The 21,841-nt window shown below is 37.2% G+C and overlaps 1 non-coding gene across 1 annotated transcript; it reads left to right on the top strand.

Annotated features, from left to right (window-relative positions):
* The first annotated feature begins 19,630 nt into the window (after nucleotides 1-19,630).
* On the top strand, nucleotides 19,631-19,775 carry LOC127485098 (U4 spliceosomal RNA). Its single transcript, XR_007912275.1, has one exon. It is a non-coding gene; the product is annotated as a U4 spliceosomal RNA (small nuclear RNA).
* The last annotated feature ends 2,066 nt before the right edge of the window (nucleotides 19,776-21,841 follow it).

Genomic DNA, 21,841 nt, shown 5'->3' with positions numbered 1-21,841 from the left:
CCTGTCTTCTCCCTGTAGACTTGTACGGAAGCAGAGGTCATGCTTGTTGTGTTCACCAAGAATCAAGCAGTGTCTGGTTAATAGTAGATGTTCAAGGTTCTGTATTTTGTCTTCACTCTCCTCTACCTTCTTCTAGACATTGAGAAGTTAATATGAATAGAGTTATACCACAGGGCAACTTGGTTCTCTGTCTTTCAGGTAGGTTCAGCCATTGGAGAGCACCATCAGAGTATTAGAAGGAAGGAGAAAATTAAGTCTGGTTATTTACAGCCTGGGGACTCTCCTTACAAGTTCACTAAAGGTGGCTGCTTCCTTCAGCCGGTGATCAAAGCTGCTGTCAATAACATCTACCTCTTTCTCTTGCTTGAAAGACTCCCTCCCATGACATTCACATCTGAGGGGTGGAAAGACTAACACATCTGAATACTGTGTACTCTATCCCCTAAGTTTCTTACACTTTGCTCGTATCTTTGTAAACAAACTTTTTATTAAAGTCTTTTCAAGTTATTCAGTTGTGTGTGCATTCCTTTCCTGCCAGGCTCCTAACTGATACAGTGTGTGTCAGTACTAATATTTTTATTGCTACTATAACAGAGTAGCAGAAATGCAGTCATTAATGAAAACATAAATGTATTATCTTACAGTTCTAGTGATAAGAAATCTAAATCTAAAATGAGTCTCATTGACCTAAACTCAAGATATTTAGAGGGTCAAGTTAGGTTCCTTCTGGAGGTTCCAGATGAGCATATTTTTTCCTTTATTTTCCAGCTTCTAGAGACCATCTGCATTCCTTGGCTCATGGCCCCTTCAAAGTACATCACTCCAACCTCTGCTTTCATTATCATACTTCTGTTGTCAAACCCTGATATTCCTACCTCCCCCTTATGAGTAGCCTGTTATTACATTAGGATCCCCAGACAATCCACAATTGTCTCACCATCTCAAGATCAATAATGTAGTCACATCCTTAAAGTTCCCTTTACTATGTAAGGTGACATATTCATAGATTTTGGAAATTACATCATGATGTCTTTGGAGGAAGGGCATTAGTCAATGTATACATAATGTATAATGATTATTTACTGAATGAATGGATATAGCTGTCAGGCTAGCCTTTCCCAAAGAGCCCTGGATTCCTCCTCATTTTAGCTGATACTAACAAACCATGCTAACCGAATTGTATACATGATTTCTTTTATATTTTAAAACAAGCCTACATAGTAGAGATTATGAATTTCCCTATTTTAAAGTTGAGGAAGGTGAGAACAAAAGAGTTAAATAGTCACTGTATTTCTAGTATGTAGGAATACTAGAGTTCAATCCTTGGTTTGTCCACCTGAAATGATCATCATTTGTTTAAATTCAATTCATTGCCAACACAAAAGATCTCAAAATATTTTAAAACAAATACTATGGTCCTCCTGAGAAGTATCTTCTCTAGGCAAACATCTCCATTCCAGAAACCGCTTTATAAATTTTTGATTATAAATTATCAAATTTTTCTATTTATCTATAGGGTACAAAGTGATGTGATTCATGAATAAAATATGGAATGATTGAAGTAATCTAATTAACATATCCATTACCTCAAATACCAGGTTTGGGGGGGGCAGCATTTGAAATTCGCATCTTTTTTAACATGGTTTTGTGCCATTTAAGTATCTCTTTCACTATTGCCTCTACTATTATCCAAATCCCATTCATCCATCAAGTCTCATATCCTCCTTGGAATAATCAATTCTTAATCCACTCTGCCTTAATCTGCTAAGTCTGATATTTACTCATGAAATTTTTTTAAAAATTTAATTTAATTTTTAAAATTTATATAAAAGGAACAAATTTCATGTGTTTCATATATACAATTTTAAGAACATAATGATACTTCCCATTCTACCTTCTTTCCTTTCCTCACTCCCACACTCACACCTCCTTCTTTCTTATTTTCTTCTAATTTTTACAATAACATAATTTCAATTTTCTTTATAATCAGAAGCTTAACTATCCACAAAATACAGAATTCAACAAGTAGTAAGCAGAAAAACACTGTTGCTCAAGAGTATAAACAAGTGATATAAATAATAATCAAATCTAAAAAATAGATGACTTTTTTAAAAAATTATTTATTTATTTAAAAGGCAGAGTTACAGCAAACGAGAGAGAGAGCTATCTTTCACCCACTGACTTACTCCACAAATGGCCACAATGGCCAGAGCTGAACTGGTCTGAAGCCAGGAACCAGACGCCTCCTCCAGGTCTCCCATGTGGGTGGCAGGAACCCAAGCACTGGGGTCATCCTCCATCACTCTCCCAGGCTCATTAGCAAGGAGCTGGATCAGAAGTGGAACAGTCGGTATTCAAAACTGGTGCCCACATGAGAAGCCGATGTTGCAGGTGGTAACTTTAGCACTATGCCACAAGGCTGGCCCCCTTGATGACATTTTTTAACATGGAAGAAAAAGGCAACCTTTTTGCACACAATGAAGTTATATTTGAATGCAAAGTTAAGAGTTCCTAACTAGAAGATCTTGGTGATTTTTTTCTGACTGATCCAGGGGTATTGGGATACAAAATGATGATAAGTAAGAATATAGTCAGAAAGTCAAATAAGACCAACATAATGAAACTTAAAGAAAAAAGTGTCCTGAACATTAGTCTTTTTTTTTTCTTTTATATGAGGGGAATTCAAAAGTTCACAAAAATTAGAATTAAAACTATTTTTCTTTTGGTGCAAAAATGTTTTAAAATACTTGCATAGCTTTTACATAATATACATTTTCATGAACCTTTTGAGCGTATCCTTCATATAGTAATTCACTGGAATTATCTCTTTTTTATTTAATCAAAAAGTCTAGTTCCAATCAGACTATAGTGGGAACTCAACTAGCTCTGAGGAAGGAACAGATAATCATGTCATAAATGGCTTCTAGGTGCTCAGCAATGTGAATAGCTTATCTTGCTGATCTACTAATTATAAAGTTACCTCAGGGAAATCCCACAATAAACTATATATGACAATAATTCCATTATGCCTCATAAGCTAAAGTTAGTCATCTTAAGATACACATGAATACCCTATCAATCTATAAAATGCACAGTATCAGAAGCCTATCATGTAACATGAATATGGTAAAACAAAAAAGCTGCTAAAATCAAAATTTTCTTATATTGCATGTCACTACATTCAATTTGAAAAAAAATCTTTACATATCTTTCTTCATAAACCCACACACAAATGGCATGCCTTTGTTTCAAGCATCAACTCAAAAGATATTGGTTGCGACAGCTGTTTGGCAACAATTAAGACACCATGTGGGACTCCCACATTCCATATTAGAATTCCTGGGTTTGAGTCTTGGTTCTGCTTCTAAGTCCAGGTTCCTGCTAGTGTACACCCTAGAAGGCAGCAGGTGATGGTTGAAGTACTAGGGTCCCTGCCACCAGAATAGAAGAACTGAATTGAACTGCTGGCTCCCATACCCAGCTTTGGGTCATTGCAGGCATTTCAATAGGGGGCTAGAAGATGTGAGCTTTTTCTGTATCTATTTCTCTGCCTTTCCAATAAATAAATTTTAAAAAGATCTTGGTCAAAACAATACTCTTACTATAAATCAGAATTTTTATAAGATTTATTTTATTTATTCGAAAGGCAGAGTTGCAGAGAGAGGGAAGGAGAGACAGAGAAAAATCTTCCATTAGCCAATTTACTCCACAAATGGCTGTAACTGCCAGAGCTGGGCCAGAACGAAGCCAGGAGCCAGGAGTTTCTTCCGCATCTCCCATGTGGGTGCAGGGGCCCAAGTACTTGAGCCATCCTCTGCTGCTGCTTTCTTAGGCACATTAGCAGGGAGCTGAATTGGAAGTGGAGCTGCCAGGACTCAAACCAATGCCCATATGGGATGCTGGCATTGCAATCAGCAACTTAATCTGCTATGTCACAGCGTCAGCCCCCAGTCTTTTAAAAATAACATTTTTCCCCATGCTCCTGCAGGAAACGAAAGTAAATACTCATTTTCTTTTAAATGGATCTCTGCCATCTCATTTTGAAAAAATTCAAAGCAATCCATGGGATGCCTTCCATATATATTTCCACTCCCCTCCCAAGAAGTAAAGCTGTACATACACATATATACGGGGTTATTTTCATGCATAATATATTTACAGATATATATAAATAAATGTAAATCAACATGTCACTGTAGTCTGTAGTTTCTTCAATGAAACATTCCTAGTTAGACCATTAAAATATTTCTGGTTATAAAAATAAGATATTGTCTAATACTATGAATGCATACAGAAACATAAGCAAACTGGTACTCTAGCAAAGTTAGATACTTTTCACAAATGATTGTGTTTCCACCCTAGTAATCAGTTTTAAGTATCTCATATACACACAATTTTTAAATAGCAGCAACAAACTAAGATCAAATGATATTTTGTAACATACATTACATTTTCAAAAAAATCATTTGGCAGTACATGGTGCACATTTTAAAAGAGACATTTTTGGAGGGTGATCTAGAGGGAAAGGGGTTGAAGTTGTGTTATAGATTTGTTTCTAAAATTGGCAAAGTACAGGAAATTCCTTAAAGCTTTAGTATACTTTTTTCAATAGCTACATCTGGCTTGTAATAGCTTCTCCTTTTTTCCCCCTTTTAGACTATACACAGTGAAGAATGTGATTTAATCTGGTTGTCCTTTCACACACAAAAATAGGTTGTAAATTGTGATCACATCTAAAGGAAAGCAAAAGTACAATTTCAAGTCTCCCCTTTCTCCAACATACCATATCCAGGGCGGATTCTCAACCAACATGTCAGAATGACACTAAATTAAAAGGCTGAAAATGAGTTGACTTAAATTTACCTTTGATAAAATTAAGTTTTAAGTTTTTTTGACTGAATCTTTCTAACAATATTGTCATAGTCTAATACGTTGCAACTTTTATCTTCATTTCACTTTCATACCACCACCCAACAAAATCAGAAGGAATAGATTCCTACAAAAATGCTTGATGTTACATACATATGCCCAAAGTGATCTTCCTTTGAAACCAAAATACTGGGGTTTTTTTTGTTGTTTTTTGTTGTTGTTGTTGTTGTTGTTGTTGTTGTTTTGACAGGCAGAGTGGACAGTGAGAGAGAGAGACAGACAGAAAGGTCTTCCTTTGCCGTTGGTTCACCCCCCAATGGCTGCTGCGGCCGGCGCACCACGCTGATCCCATGGCAGGAGCCAGGTGCTTATCCTGGTCTCCCATGGGGTGCAGGGCCCAAGTACTTGGGCCATCCTCCACTGCACTCCCTGGCCACAGCAGAGAGCTGGCCTGGAAGAGGGGCAACCGGGACAGAATCTGGTGCCCCGACCGGGACTAGAACCCGGTGTGCCGGCGCCGCAAGGCAGAGGATTAGCCTAGTGAGCCGCGGCGCCGGCCAATACTGTTTTTTTAAAAAACATCTATTGTGTCAGATAAGGGTACTTTAAAAAGTTTGTGGAAAAAATGAAACCAAAGGTTAATATTATTTTGTTGCAAAAATCTTTAAATCCATGCATAGTCTTGTCATGATATACATTTTTTTGACAGGCAGAGTTAAACAGTGAGAAAGAGAGAGAGAGAGAGAGAGAGAGGGAGAGAAAGGTCTTCCTTTTTCCTTTGGTTCATCCCCCAAGTGGCCGCTATGGCCAGCGCGTTGCAGCCGGCACACCACGCTGATCCAAAGGCAGAAGCCAGGTGCTTTCTCCTGGTCTCCCATGCGGGTGCAGGGCCCAAGGACCTGGGCCATCCTCCACTGCCCTCCTGGGCCACAGCAGAGAGCTGGACTGGAAGAAGAGCAACTGGGACAGAATCCGGTGCCCCAACTTGAACTAGAACCCGGAGTGCCAGCGCCGCAGGCGGAGGATCAACCTAGTGAGCTGCGACGCTGGCCACATGATATACATTTTTGATGCTCTACTTGAAGTACCCTGGTGTCTTGTAGCTGTGCTTCTCTAATTTAGCCAGATCTTCATTTATCCTCATTTGTTGATAGCTTCCCAGTAAGATTCACACGGCTCTCTAACACAAATTCCATGAAATTTTGCAACCTCACTGTGCATATCAGATTCTTTCAATGTCGTACAACAGGAGACTGATTAATAAAACAGATGACAATTATACAAAAAGCTTTGTGAACCAAGAATTCATTGTAGACTGGGGACCTATATAAATTAGGATTCACTTACATACTATCCAAGTTAGTTTTCTAATTGAAACATCAAAAATATCATATAAAATCACAGCATATAATTAATTTTACTTTATTTTATTTTTACATTTTTATTTATTTTCATTTTATTTGAAAGGCAGAGAGATTCAGACAGATAGATAAGAGACATTACATTCACCGATTCACTCTCCAAATACCCACAACAGCCAAGGCTGTGCCAACTGAAGCTAGGAGACTGAAACTCAGTCCTGGTCTCACGAGTGGATGGCAGGGACCCAAGTACTTGAGCCATCATCTGCTGTCTTTAAGGGTGCACATTCTCAAGGATCTGGTTTAGAAGCTGAGGAGCCAAGACTCCAAGACTCAGATAGGGAATGCAGGTGTTTCACATGGCAACTTAATGGCTGCTCCAAAAGATTGCCCTACAGAATATGATTTTAAACTTCAGTACATTTTATTTTATTTAGTAACCAAATAGTTAACTTGTGATGAAAGCTTATTCAACAATGGGGCTAGTGTTATCAAATAGTAGCTCCAGCTGCCACTTGTGACTCTGAAATCCTGCATGTGCCAGTTTATGTCCCAGCTGTTCCACTTCTGATCCAGCTCCCTGCTAATGTGCTTGTGAAAGCAGTGGAAAATGGCCCAAGAGTTTGGGACTCTGCATCCTTGTGGAAAATATGGAAGAAGCTCTTTGGATCCTGACTTCTCTCTCTCTCTCTCTCTCTCTCTCTCTCTCTCTCTCTCTCTCTCTCTTCCTGTATAACTCTGCCTTTCAAATAAATAAATAAATATAAAAAAAGAAAAAAATATATTCAACACTTATAAGCCACAGAATTCTCAGTGTAAGAGATTATTTTTGCACAAGAGAAACTGAACAGTTAAAGTCTGAGAATGGAAAATTTAAGCTCAAGAAAATAATGTTTTTTGAACTGTAGCTAAAATTCTCTAAGAACTAAATTGCATATGTAGAATGTTTTCAGTTCATCCTTCTTTTAATAAAATATATTGCAAATTTATTCTCAGAAGTTACATATATCTATGCAATTATTAAATACCAGCAAGATGAGGATGCACACAATTATTTCAATTTCACAAATGAATGAAAAGACAAAACAATAAAGAAAAACTTAATTGATGAGTGACATTTGTCATAAGCCAAGCTCAAAGATTTAATTCTGCAGCTGGGAAAACCCTACAGACAGCCACAGGGGAAGTACAGCAAGAACAAAGCAAGTGCTTCACAGCTAAATCGAGCATCTCAAGCAAGTCATAGCAATACTAGCAAAATCAGATTAGCAATTACCGTTCAATGTGCAAAGCTGCTAAAGAAGCAAAATTTAGAGCTCTGTATTTATTACATTAAGTCTTTTGCCTCATCAGGCTTATTCCACTTCTAAATTTCCATAAGTAAGATTGATTGTTATTTTTCAAGTTTAAGAAATCCATTTTCCTGCCTTTAGCTTTGTCTCTATCTTTGAAGGCCTGTGGACATTACTCATACAATCTTTAAAAGGGAATCTAGTATGGGAATACATTTTATAGTGGAGTAATCAAAGGTCCAGCATAGGCTAATGTCACAGGTATATACAGGCAACTATTTTGAAACAGTGCTGTCCTCACATAGTCTTACTGTAATGGTCAACTTGGGTGGTCCCAGATTGCACAGATATTTGGTTAAACATTATTCTGTGAGGATGCTTAGGATGAGATTAGCATTTAAATCAGTGAACTTTGAATAAAGTGATTGTTTTTCATAATGTAGGAGGGCTTCATTCAGTTGAAGGCCTGAATTAAAAATTGAAAGCACTGGCTTCCCCAGAGAAGGAAAGAATTCTTCAGCGAACTGCCTTTGAATTTCATCTGCAATATCAAGTCTTCCTGGCTCTATAACCTTCACACTTGAACTGGAATATCAGTTCTCCGGGGTCCCCAGCTTGCTGGCCTTTGGACTGCAGCTGCAGCATTGGCTATTCTGATCTCTAGCCTGCTGAACCACCCTGCAGATTTTGGACTTGCCCACCTCCATAATCATGTGAGCCAATTCCTTATAATACATTTCTTTAAAAAACAAGTCACATTTGTATGTATTGATTTCCTACTGCTTTTCCTTCTCAGGGGAATTCTGACTTACACACTTACTTTCTATCAAATAGACCAGGATCCATACAAGACAATCATGGATTGTTGGTTCTGCTATCGGGAATGACCCCCTAAAATCTATACAAATATGTGCCCCTTAAAGTTCCCCAGAAGCACCATCTTGGGTGCCACATATGCTACAGGAATTTCAGGTGCCATGTGATATCACCATATGCTTATTGGTAAATCCCCAATATTAATAAGCCCAAGAGGGTTCTTGTCTAATATTTAGTGAACAATTCTAAATACCAGCATCCATAAACGAGGCAGCATGGTACATTTTAAGCTTTTATTTAGTGTGAAAGATGCATAGGAGAGTGAGAGCTTTATTAAGAGAGAGAAGTAAATCTGGGTTCATACCGAGTACCAGGAACTAGCCACATGGAGGAGCACCTAGGCCAGGAATCCTAGGGTAGGTGGCCCGAAGGCCATGCACCCTGGTGCAGGACTACAGCAAGCCCCATCCTGGCAAGAGGCCAGGGAAGAGAAGGGTTGGACACACTGTGTCCCACTCAGTCTTTTAACCCACTTCCAAAGGGGAATGGTTAATTAACGTGATTGGCTGGTGGGTACCCAGGTGTGGCCAGGTAGGGGCATGAGGTCACACAGGGGCGTGGTGAAGGTTTCAGGTAGGGCGTGAGGTCACACAGGGGTGTGGTGAAGGCGTAGTCTTCCAGCTCACAAACCTAATCAATTTTAACCTGTATGCCTGCCTACTTTAGTTGCTACATGAATACTAGTATGCTTACCAAATGACTCTAAGTGTCCATTCATGTCAGATCTATTTTTAGGTTCTCTTGCTTTGAATAATTCTATTTGTAAATCTAACAGTTATCTAGGTCCACTAAGCTCGCTGGTTATTTTCCTTAGCTATGTCTCTGTCCCAAAATTTGTAAACTGTTTTGTTTTCCTCCTCAAGTTGTATTAATACCTGAGTTTTTAGCACTTGCTATTTATTTTATAGCAATATTGTGTTGCTTCTCCTTTGCCTTCTTTTGACTATTTAGGTGCTTTCTACCAAGTGATTCTTAAACTTTGTATGTATCTGCGCGGATAAGTGTTATGCTGTGATCTATTGCTCCTTTTGCTGCACTGCATTGCCATGAATCTTATAATTTTCTTATTAAACATTTTTACTTATTTATTTGAGAGGCAGCGAGATAGAGAGAATAAGAGAGAGAGATGGAAACAGGGACCTCGCACCCACTGACACACTCCTAAAATGTCCATAATAGTCAAGAAAAGGCCATGCCAAAGCCTGAGCCAGAAACTCAATCCAGGGCTCCAATGTAAATGGCAGAGATCCAACTGTTACAGGTAAAATGGCAAGAAATCCAACCTCAATTCTTGTCTCATATAGAAGAATTAGAAGTATTTTCAAGCAGACAAGGCAGTGAGCAAAGCAAGATTTATTTAAGTCAGAAACCTCCTGCCACAGCAGTCAGAGTGACTGGGGTGGGGATGGGGCTTCAAGAGAGGAAGACCAGAGAAATTTGTCAAAATGATGTCTTTTAAGCACACTTCTGTAAGCAGAATAACAGATAAAAATCAGAGGGCAGGAACAAAATCCATCAGAACGCTGGAATTGTCTAGCCTGCTCAGGATAAAACAAAAGAACCATCAGAACGACATGATAGTCAATTTCTTTCTATTCTCATAATAAAACTGGAAACTCAGAAGGGTAGGATCTACACTTTTGTCTTGCTAAAGGCAGCTTTTGGGGAGAAGTATGGGTTTTATACACTCTTAAGGAGACTCCTAATTTTCTCATTCCAAGTGCTTATTTGTTCATCTACCTCCTCACACAACCACTTGAGCTATCACTATTGCCTCTGATGATCTGTGTTAGGTGGAAGCTGGAATCAAGAGCCAAAGCCAAGAATCAAACTCAGACACTTAAATATGGGACAGGAGCATTCTAATCAGTGTCTTAATTGCTAAGCCAAATGTCCACAACAGCACTGCTATTTTTATCTGACAATTCCCAAGGAAGTCCTGGTGGGAGATTAGCCTGCTTTCCTTAAGAGCAACAAATTGAAAATGTCTCTTTCTGATGATTCCAGTACCTTTACTTTAAAATGTTCATTGTTTAAATATCTTAATAGTACTTCTATGTCAGCACTTTCTCCTTTGGTTGTTTAATATAGTCATTTTATGTGGCTTACTTCCTCCCAATGTCAGGGTTAAAATTAGTGTATAATATTACTTTTTACACTGGAAAAGTCATTTCCTTCTGGGCCCTGGTTTCTCTTCCTGCAAAATGAGACAAATGACTTAAATGCTCTCAGGAGAATCGTTGAGTCTGATATTCTGCCATTAAAGATGTATGTGTGTGTAATGCAGAATATTAATTTTGTATTAGAATTTACAGGTTTTCATTGTTTGAATTTAGCTGTATTTTTGTGAAAATATTTGCTTTCTTGAATACTGAATGCAAGCACCATGAAGAAGAGAGCAGAACTGAAAAGCAAGAACATAAAATGCTCTAACTCTCAGTTTGAAATTGTGCATCCCTGAATTGACAAATTCAAGAAATCCTTATACTAGTGTATATGAGCAGTTGCTATATTTCACAGGAGCAAAATGAAATATTTTTCTACATAGTGTTTTAAGGAGGACATTTTCTAAGCACAACCTGAATTGCCAACTCTGGTTCTAATATGCTACAGGTTAAGAATATAATTTAATATCTAGGCAGATTGTGCATATTCCATACTCACAATGATTTTTACACTCAGAATACATTTATTTCCCCAAGATATTCTACTCATGCTTGTAAATATTCATGATAAACATATATTACTCAAAGAAAATGCATAGCTGATTTTGTGTTTTAAGTATGCATTTATCATGTAGAGTAGGAACAAAATAAAATTTACTTTAAATTTTTTTTTAATTTTTCAGACATCTTCATGAAGATATATGGAAACAGCATACTTTATGCTTATAATTTAGTCTAATCATACACATGAATTTCAGTGACATCCCCATGTATTTTATTTTTAATCTTAAGATACAGAGCAGAGCATGTGACACCAAATCTTCTATCTGTTTATGACAACCAATAAAGATTAATGATAAACTATGAAAATGTATTTTATGGTAGTGAATACACGAAGCTTTCAAAAAGACCAGAATGATTTTCTCCCTCAAATTGCTCTTTTGTAATATGACTTTGAAATCCTAAGCATCAAGGACTTTTATACACAGAATCCCTAAATTTTGTAGGCAAACAGTTTAACTGTAGATTTAACATTTTTATCTCATCAATGCAATCTTTTTTACATAAATTGAAGGATGGTGAAAATTCTCTGAGAATTAAAAATTTGTCCATTGGCTTTTCAGACAACCAACTTAAATAGAAGAGTCCAATTATATTTATAATATTTCATAATACAAAACCAGTGTATCATGCTGACTGTGTGCATTAACTGAGTTGAGAAGTTTCTTTTTGCTATGTTTGCTAAGGGCAAAGAAAAAAAAGGGACATCACACTTTCTTACTTTGTCATGACCAAATCATAAAAATGCATTTCAATACCTAGCATTATGTGTCAATCTACACATACACTACCTTACCTTACAATCATTGGGTACAATTTTTGGGATAAAGAGATTCTAATGCTCTTCCAGATCTCAGAGATTTCCATTTTATATTTACATTCCTGTACACACTTCGGTAATTTCTCTGAGATAGTGAAAGATTCATGGGTTTTGAGCATACATTTCTGCTGAAATAAATGATTTTTATATGAAAGTTCTTTTAATTTTACCTTAAAAGTATCATATTTATGAGACAGAGGTACCTATAGATTAGAGAATGCCTCAACTTGCTTTCTTTATCGCAGCTTCTGGACTTCTGTAGAACAATTAACATCTGATTGAAGATAAGTGGAGAATTCCTACTAATCAAAATCACAAGTCAGTCCGCTCCACAGAAAGTGATCTTTCACCTATTGGAACAATATATTATCTCCAACTGTGAGATATTAATTTATTATAAAACTATGTCATAGACTATTGATCAACTTTATTTAGATCTGTTGTTCTTAATGGGAAGATGCAATTTCATCCCTGTAGAGGATATTTGGCAGTGTCTAGAGGCATTTTGATTGTCTTGACTGGGAGAGTGTGCTACTGGCAACTAATAGTTAGAGGTATGATGCTTAAAATTCTGCATTATGCGGGATATCACATTATCTGACCCAGGATGTCAATAGTGCCAAGCTTGAGAAAAACTGTCTTAGAGGAATGTTCACATTACCTATTTGCTGTTATCTGAGTTTTTACTATTTGAAAAATACTATATTTTTCTTATGTTTATTAAACATACGTGTTCGGTATTATATTAAGCAATTTAAACAAAACACTTCATTTAATTTTCACAAGCTTAGAAAAAAATCCAAGCTGAAAAACTATGTCATTTACTATGTACCGTACATTTTGAAGGTGATCTGGCTGAATCCAGGATTTCTCGTCTTAAGCACTGAGCTGTTCAAAATTCAAAGTTGTAGCAGAGGTACTTGTTATGGCACATGATCCTTTGTGAAAAATCTGGTGAAAGCTATTGAATCTCTGCCCAGAAAATAAATATATATTCAAATACATAAAATATTTCACATAATTCCAGGAGAATCTATTAAAACACTCCCATCCATCCATGCATACCTGGGTAAGAACTGGTTTAGTAAGAAAGAAAAGCAAGTAAACATATAATTTAAAAGAGTTTGGTAAGTGTCATGAATTCCAGCATTAGGCCTCAAATAGAGAAGGGACTCAACAAATATACTCAGTAAAGTAGCAAAAATTTGTCATGGGTGCAAATGCTGGAGAGAAAAGAGAATATATGTATCACTGAATGATGGGAATAGCTTCTAAGGTATGTGTCATTAGGTGATACCATTTTAGTGTGAAAATCACATACTGAAAACATGGGTGGTGTGAGTCAATCATTTAACGTGGTCTCTTGATACAATCAGGAGTTTTTGAAACTTGAGATGTATGAAGCCGTTATCTGTGTAACACAATGCATTGGTTTACAGTAAGCTTTTTTAATGTCAAAATTGTATCCTGTAAAATAATAATAATAGTAAATACAGAAACCAATAACAGCTCTTTGCTATCATTATCAAATATTATGCAGCATGCATGGTTTTACAGCAGATTTGTTTATGTCAGCATCATCGCATTCATGTGAGTAATAACATTGTGCTATGATGCTACTACAGCTGCAAGATCAATAGGTGTTAAGAATTTTTCAGCTCCATTATAATCTTATGGGACCACCATTATATATGTGGTTCATCACTGCTGAAAGTGTCATTATGTGACATATGATTGTATTAGTATCTCATGGGGCTTTGAATGGCTTAATGAAGATTAATACTCACTAAGTTCTTAGAACAATGCCTGACCCCCCAGCAAGTACTTATAATTATCATTATTATTCAGTTATTACCCTGTTAAACCAATTAGATGTTATGGGTACAAAGAAAGTCTAGGAATTGACTACCACCCACAAGGAAACTTATGATACAGCTTGCCAGGGACCTGAAAAAGCTGAAACTTTACCCATAGCCCATTAAGGATATGCTTTCAATCACAATGAACATGTATCCCAATTTTCTTATAAAAGTTTTGGTTTTTACAAGTAAGTGTGTCTCCTCTCACTCTCAAAAATATCATATTTTAGAAAGTACATTTGGTGGGGCCGGCACAGTGGCACAGTAGGTTAATCCTCCGCCTGTGGCACTGGTATCCTCAAATGCTCACAATGTCTGGAGCTGGACTAGACTGGGTCAAAGCCAGGAGCTGAAAACTCAATCCAGATCTCTCATATGGGTGGCAGGAATACAAGTACTTTAACCATCATCTGCTGCTTCCTAGTATCTGCAGTAGCAGGAAGCTGGAATCAAGAGCCAGAATTTTGGATCAAATCCAGGTACTCCAGTAAAGGACATCAGCATCTCAACTGCTGGGCCAAATGCTCATGGAAGAAGGGATTTTGAATGCTTTGACTATAAAGAAATGATGCATATGCTAATTACCCTGATTTTGCCCTTATACAATATATACATACATCTAAACATCACATAGTAACCTATAAATATATACACTTAATACGTATGAACCAAAAATAGAACCTCTTAAAAAGTAACAGTCATAGGCAATTTTTTTTTGCTTTTAAAGACTATATGTAAAGTCAACCCAGAAGAGTCATTGAAATGTGCACAGTATCTATCAAACAGTTGTCATTTTACCTGATATAGTATATTTACTCCTCTGCAGACACATGCACATACACTGAATAAAGGAAATTAAAATCCATTTACTGCTTTACCATCACAAAATCAAAAGTATTCACTTAACATATAGGGGGATATTGCTAATAAAGCCAATGTTTTGTTTGAGTACTCTGCCTCCTGAAATAAGTTGCTACAATCCTGATACATTATGTTGCAGAATTTTTTTTAATTCCTTTAATCATTTTCATTGTTTTCCTTTGGGCATCTTCCTACATCTTGCTTAAGTTGCACATCCTTAAAATAGACTCACATTCCAGTAATGGTCTGAGTAAAGGTGAAGGTAAAGTCAGGATTAACTTGCAATTCATAACAGAAAGAAAATGTTGCCAGTGTTTCATAAGATTCTCAGTTATTATTTAGTTATGGTAGAAAGGTGATATAAAGGACACATTTAAATTTGTACTTAGTTATTTCACGGGTTATAAAATTTTCTAGTTGGTTCATTTAATGCTTCAAAAATTAATCATTGGGTTGGCACTGTGAACCAACAAGTTAAGCCACCTCCTGCAATGCTGACATCCCAAATGAGCACCAAATTCAAGTCCCAGCTGCTTCACTTCTGATCCAGCTGCCTGCTAATGCTCCTGGGAAAACAGATGATGGCTCAAGTACCTGGGCACCTGCCACCTACATGGGAGACCTGAATGGAATTTCAGGCTCCTTGCCTCACACAAGCCCAGGCCTGGCTTTTGGATCTATCTGGGAAATGAATGAGCAGATGCAGATTCCCTCTCTCTCTCTCTCTCTCTTTCTCCCCCCCCCCCACTCTGTAACTTTGCCTTTTAAATTAATAGTCTTAAAAAACCAAAAAAGTAATCACTACATATATAAAAAATAGTCACATCTGATAGACAGACACTAAGATGGCACCATGATCCTTGCCTCATGGTGATCACAATTTAGTGAAATTCAGTCCCCTTGAGAGTGAGGATTTGCAGCCTTGTGAGACTCTAAGTAGAAAGCCTAAGCCTCATCCAAAATCCATTCCACATAAATTTTGAGAAAATGTATGTTGCTTTAATTCTCTGAATTTGGGAGTCTTTATGAATTTTATACTGCTGAATTTTATTGCGAGGTGAATGATGTTGCCTATATCAGAGGTATTGACCAAAAGCCATCAAGTAGAAAATTTCTAGATTGTCATACAGTTTACACTTCTGTTCTGATTTTTTTATCCCACTATTCCTACTAGACATCTAAACACATCTAAAAGATGTTAAATGAAAAAGAGAAATGTTAAATTGGCAAAATCTTGACACAACTTTTGTCAGTTTAGCTCAAATAGTCATTAAACATCACAAAAATTATTAATGAAATCACTAGGTATTTTAAATCCTGCAGATATTGGTTATATCTTGTGAGAGGCCAGAGCCACACCATGACAGGCTTCTCACAAGACAAGGGAACTGGCTAGGCCCAGGATGCGCCTGGTACAAGAAGGCGAAACCTGGCCCTGGCAGGCTAGTCCCAGGATGTGCCTGGTATGAGAAGATGAAGCCTGACACCAGGCAGTCCTTGGTCCAGCAGGGCCAGGTGGGGGTAACCAATGGAGGGGAGGGGCTCAATGTATGGCCATATGAGGAAAGAAGGAATGCGGACGTAATACTTCTTTGCCCGGGGACTATAAAAACCCCAGGAACAAAGAAAGGGGGTCTTGGTCTCCCAGCACTGTGCTGTACGGAAGTCCAGGCCCCAGCATGCTGGACCTGCAAATAAAGTTCCTTTGTTCTTTGCATTTCGGTGAGTCTTGCTGGTTCTTTCTATCTGGGCGGTCTGAGACACAACAATCTCTGGTTGATGAATTTGATACAGATTTCACCAACAGGGGAGGACTGCTGAGGATAAAACCTGCTTTCAGTATTTTCCTTTGCCTAGGTAGTAACTAATATATTTCATTTTTAAAGTACTTTTGATTGAAAAGCAAAAGCATGAGATAGAGATTAGATAGAGAGAGATAGAGATTTTTATGGCTAATCACTAATTGAAACACACACACACACAAAAAAAAAAAAAACAAGACAAAAAATGTCAAACTAGATGACAGTGCTGTGGTGTAGCTGGTAAAGCCCTGGTCTGCAGTTTATAATTCTTTTGAGTATATACTCAGACCAGAATTGAGTCACATGCTAATTCTGTGTTTAAGAACTCTTTTTGAGGACTGTCTGTAACCTTCTGAGATGGTAAACTAAAGGCCCCCTGGGTGCTTTACATTTTTATTTAAGTATCTAGCACAGTACACCCTTTTCCTACACAGAAGTCTTAGTTTAATGAAATCCATCTAGCGCCTTTATAAGTATGATCCCTATTCGAACAACTTCCCAATGCTCCATGGTAGGAAAAAAAAAACTGTGTTTTTCCCCTGAAACAATTAATACTTCTGAGAAACTTTATTTTCAATAGTATCCATCTAGTATGAGCATCTAATTTATTGTCAAACCTAATACACTTTGAGAATGAAAGTCATGGCTATTAAAATATCGCTAGCACTAGGAAAATAACCAGTGTAGTTTACCCCATTTCTGTCTAACAGAAGGGACAGTTTAGAACCATTTCCTCAAAAAACCCACAGCAAGACTGGAAAAGGTAAGCATCTGGCACAAGAACAGCTACTTGTTTAGATAGATTACAAAGTAAAATATTTCATTCCCTTACTTGCTTTCTTACATGTGTGCTATTGGGCCACTAGGATGAGATTCACTGAGGAAAAGGGGAAAAATAATAATTTCTTACCAAGTCTCATAAGGAATTTTCCATGATGTGTTTTTTTTTTTTTTGACAGAGTGGACAGTGAGAGAGAGAGAGAGACAGAGAGAAAGGTCTTCCTTTTGCCGTTGGTTCACCCTCCAATGGCTGCCGCGGTCGGCTCAGCACCGCACTGATCCGATTACAGGAGCCAGGTACTTATCCTGGTCTCCCATGGGGTGCAGGGCCCAAGCACTTGGGCCATCCTCCACTGCACTCCCTGGCCACAGCAGAGAGCTGGCCTGGAAGAGGGGCAACTGGGACAGAATCCGGCGCCCCGACCGGGACTAGAACCTGGTGTGCCGGCGCCGCAAGGCGGAGGATTAGCCCAGTGAGCTGCAGCGCCAGCTTCCCATGATGTGTTTTATATTTCAATTTAGCATTTATTAATTTTTCAGAGATATTCTTGTTCAAAAGTAAATTGTTCCTATATAACAACTAAAAGCTTAACCTTAGTCTTGCATTAATTAGAGATTGAACTCTGTAATTAACAGACAATTATTCTTAGGTGTTTAAAGTTAACTTAAAAGTGATCTCTGTTAAATATAAGAGTGGGAATAAGACAGGGAGGAGATGCACAATCTGGGACATGCTCAATCCGACTTGCCCCAAATGGTGGAGTTAGAAACGTGCCAGGGGATTCCAATACAATCCCATCAAGGTGGCATGTACCAATGCCATCTCACAGGTCCAAGTGATCAATTTCAGTTCACAATTGATCACACTGATAGGTCTAAGAGTCAAAGGGATCACACAAACAAGACTAGTGTCTGCTAATACTAACTGATAGAATTAAAAAGGGAGAGAATGATCCAACATGGGAAGCGGGATACACAGCAGACCCATAGAATGGCAGATGTCCTAAACAGCACTCTGGCCTCAGAATCAGCCCTTAAGGCATTCAGATCTGGCTGAAGAGCCCATGAGAGTATTTTAGGCATGGAAAGCCAAGACACTCTGGCAAGAAAAAAAAACAAACAAACAAACAAAAAAAAAACACCTAAATGGAAGATCTCTGCGAGTGAGATCCTAGTGGAAAGAACGGTGCCATCAAAGAAGGAGGTACCTTTCTCTGAAGGAAGGAGAGAACTTGCACTTTGACTATGACCCTGTCGGAATAAGATCGAAGTCGGCAAACTCAAAAGGCTTCCATAGCCTTGGCAACTCATGACTAGAGCCTAGGGAGATTACTGACGCCATAAACAAGAGTGTCAAATTGTTAAGTCAACAACAGGAGTCACTGTGTACTTACTCCTCATGTGGGATCTGCCCTTAATGTGTTGTGCAATGTGAAGTAATGCTATACTGAAACAGTGTTTTACACTTTGTGTTTCTGTGTGGGTGCAAACTGATGAAATATTTACTTAATGTATACTAAATCAATCTTCTGTATATAAAGATAATTGAAAATGAATCTTGATGTGAATGGAATGGGAGAGGGAGCGGGAGATGGGAGGGGTGTGAGTGGGAGGGAAGTTATGGGGGGGAAGCCATTGTAATCCATAAACTGTACTTTGGAAATTTATATTCACTAAATAAAAGTTAAAAAAAGACAGGAAAAAATAAGTCTTGCATTATTTATAGATTTCAAGTGCTTGTTTTTTTTTTTAATTTAAATTTATTTTGTTTTGGTACTGAAATCTAGATTAACTCTTCATTTTCTGTTTTTTATAAAGATTTATTCATTTATTTGAAAGTCAGAGTTACACAGAGAAAGGAGAGGCAGAGAGAGGGAGAGAGAGACAAAGAGAGAGAGAGGTATTCCATCCAATGGTTGACTCCCCAGTTGGCTGCAACAGCCAGAGCTATGCCGATCTAAAGCCAGGAGCCAGGAGCCTCTTCTGGGTCTCCCACGTGGGTGCAGGGGCCCAAGGACTTGGGCCATCTTCTACTGCTTTTCCAGGTCATAGCAGAGAGCTCAATCAGAAGTGGAGCACCCAGGTCTCGAACCAGCTCCTATATGGGATGCCAGTGCCTCAGGCCAGGGTGTTAACCTGATGCACCACAATGCTGGCCCCAACTCTTCATTTTCTTAAGCAAGATAAAAAAGAAATTTTCCAGATCTTTAGCAAATTTATGTCAGGAATTTTAAATTTCTGACTAATTTAGTTATTAGGATCTCATATATGCATATGAATGCACATCAAAAAGTTCATGGAAAAGTGGAATTTAAAGATTAGTTCATTAGTTTATTTTGTGCAAAAAATTTTAAATCCATTGCATCTTTTTTCATAATATACTTAGCTTTGCACAGTGGCAGTATCGTAGCCAATGAGGTTTACCTGAGGCGCGATTATTGCTAATTGAAAATTTTTCATAATATACCTTTCCATGAACTTTGTGTAGCATGGCTCATGGAAGTCAAGTTTTTTGGTTCGCTTCTATGTAATTACACGCTGAATTACATATTAAATAAGTCCGTGAATGAAAAATATTCATACTTCTCTTTTGTAAGTAAGAAGGTGCTGCTGGTAAATGACACAAAATGCATTTCATCTCTCTTTCTCCCTTAACTATAAGAATTTTAGAAAAATGTGTCTGAAACAGAGGTTATTTAAGGAGAAGAATGTGCTCTTCTGAAATGTAACAGTTTCATCTTCACACAGCATATTGAAAGATTCAGTGTGTTATATTAACAATATATGAAGGGAAAAGGAAATGATATGACTTCTTCCTTATTATTATTGTCTTATTTTCAATGCTATAGTCTATAAACCTAGTAGATATTGTTGTTAAGACTAACACAAATTATTTAGTAATTGAAACTCCTAAAAAATTCCTCCAGTTAGCTGTATGTCTAGAAATCACCTAAGAAAAGGAAAAAAAGAATACAAAATATATTAGTGAAGATGATAATGACACTAATGATAATAATAATAGCTAAATTAATTGAGCACATACTGCATACCGTGTGTCCAAGATCATCAAAGCATTTTGCATGCCTAGTTTCACTTAATATTTAGGCCAAATCAATGAAATGGTATCATTTCATAGATCCATTCATTTACAGTTGAGGAAACTGAAGATCAGAGAGATTAAATAACATTCAATTATTCATCCAGCTTATTAGTCGCAGAGTTCGGGCTAAAATTTAAGTCAATTTTACTCCAATATTCATGAACCACACTGTAATATGAATAAGCATTGAAATATCTAGTACGTTCCAGTCCCTTTCACCTCAATTAGAAAAAGAAGAAAGGTTGCTTCGAAATACAAAAATCAGGTATATTCATGCACCCTTTTCCATGTGAAGGATCTTGATTAAAAAGTGGGAAGATGATTAAGAAAGCAGAAAAGCAACCATCAGGGATACTTTGGAGAGATAAGATCAGGCAAACTATGAGTTCTCATTGAGGTAAATTCACCTCAAATTATGATTATGCTAGGTATATCTTTAGTCAAGACTGGGTATAGGATTTCAATAAATAAGGTGGATCTAATTTGCAGTCTAAGACTGAGTTTTTGGAAATTGGAGTAAAACTTCTGAAACTGATTCAGATGCACAACATTGTCAAGTCAACTGAAAAGCAAGTTTCACATATTCATGATGATACCAAGCAAGCTCACTATTTTTAACATTCTGATTCTGTCACCATCTTTGTTCAAAGTTCTTCTTTGCTGACTTTTTAGCTGTTAAAACTGGCAAACTACTTAGGCTTTCTAGGGTGTTATTTAGAATCAGTTCTTCCTATTTTATCAATAGCTCTTATTTTTATTACTAGGGAAGACTGCCATCCAGTGTTCAGTTTCATTAATGACAACTAGCTCTTCTAGATTGAAAAAACTGATTTCCACATACTACACATCTTTAAACCATAGTTTCACACTACAGTTCGTTTTTAACCAGCCCTCCTTATTAAGAAAAGTAATATGTAATTGACAATGAAATATATAAAAGATTAAAAGTCCTCAAAGTCCATGATAGTGTTATTTTGTCCCTTGATGTCATAAGCCAGACCAAGCTTGAAAGAAGACTAAAGGAAAGACAATGCAAATGTATGATATATGTAGCCTACATTTTTATCCTTTGACACACCTGAGAAAATTAGGTATAATAACACCTCCATAGTTTCAAACAAACTCACAGCCAAGATACTACAACACAAGAGAAATGTCTTGAAAGCAAAGACAATTTTAAGTCAAAAATTGGTCCTTCACTTTATTTACTGTAATCATGAGTATTGTTGATGTAGAGAAGGAAGATATTCAAAGATTTGGCTTTATAATAAGGTCCTTCTAATTCTGAACAATTTCTGTGTTGGACCAATTTGTATTTTTAAAGAAACGTGGTTATTATAATATGCCCTTAGAAAATGGATTGCTAGAGATTAAACATAAGCTGTAAACAAGAAAATGTAGAGCACTGGGAGGAAACATTATGCCTTGAATTTAATTGAACATGTCTTTATGTAGTGGAATTTAACAAGATCTTTTAAGGTCTTCTTCAAACTAA

This window comes from Oryctolagus cuniculus, chromosome X (assembly GCF_964237555.1).
Source record: "Oryctolagus cuniculus chromosome X, mOryCun1.1, whole genome shotgun sequence".
In the NCBI taxonomy this organism is placed as follows: Eukaryota; Metazoa; Chordata; class Mammalia; order Lagomorpha; family Leporidae; genus Oryctolagus; species Oryctolagus cuniculus.
This window is presented reverse-complemented; position numbering and strand designations above follow the sequence as displayed.